Raw genomic sequence first — 920 nt, 5'->3', positions numbered from 1 at the left:
AACGGACTGGTTGGATCTCCTTGCAGTCCAAGGGACTCTAAAGAGTCTTCTCCAACACCACAGTTCAAAAGCATCAATTCTTTGGTGCTCAGCCTTCTTCACAGTCCACCTCTCGCATCCATACATGACTACTGGAAAAACCATAGCCTTGACTAGACGAACCTTTGTTGGCAATGTCTCTGCTTTTGAATATGCTATCTAGGTTGGTCATAACTTTCCTTCCAAGGAGTAAGCATCTTTTAATTTCATGGCTGCAATCACCATCTGCAGTGATTTTGGTGCCCAGAAAAACAAGTCTGACACTGTTTCCACTGTTTCCCCATCTATTTTCCATGAAGTGATGGGACTGGATGCCATGATCTTAGTTTTCTGAATGTTGAGCTTTAAACCAACTTTTTCACTCTCCTCTTTCACTTTCATCAAGAGACTTTTTAGTTCCTCTTCACTTTCTGCCATAAGTATAGAAACGATATAGCAAAAATGAGAGGGCTATGATTATTTTGCAATGATAGAAACAAGACTGCCCATGGCCAGGAGTCCTGGATCATGCATAAAAAAGTGAGAATGATATATTGATGTGCTGTGCAAAATCCAGGTGGGAATATGATTTAAGTGGGGGAGTCTAAAATAACTTATCAAACCATTAGAGTTATTCTAAGAGGAAAAATATAAGAAAGAAAAAAAATCTGAGGACACCTTGGATCTATTTCTTTTACTTTAACCTTTTCTTCCTGTTGCTTTTGTTCATGAAAAGGATACTATCTATACATAATGGCCTGCCTGCAGAACCTGATCCTCTGCCTGAATGTTAAACCAAAGTGCCTTTGTTCAGGGAAGCACTCTGACCCTGTCCATCTGTGAATGGCTGCAAGGAAAATGAAATTAACACCTCCCTTCCCCTGAGGTTGGTCATTTCAGGA

At 40.2% G+C, this 920-nt stretch overlaps 1 protein-coding gene across 1 annotated transcript in view; it reads right to left on the bottom strand.

Moving 5' to 3' along the window:
* LOC104979982 (olfactory receptor 7E24-like) overlaps positions 1–920 on the bottom strand; it is a 3174-nt gene that overhangs the window by 1243 nt on the left and 1011 nt on the right. The window lies entirely within an intron of this gene.

Source organism: Bison bison, unplaced genomic scaffold (genome assembly GCF_000754665.1).
Source record: "Bison bison bison isolate TAMUID 2011002044 unplaced genomic scaffold, Bison_UMD1.0 scf7180017864492, whole genome shotgun sequence".
NCBI classification, from domain to species: domain Eukaryota; kingdom Metazoa; phylum Chordata; class Mammalia; order Artiodactyla; family Bovidae; genus Bison; species Bison bison.
Note: the sequence above shows the minus strand (reverse complement) of the source record. Positions and strands in the feature narration are given on the sequence as shown.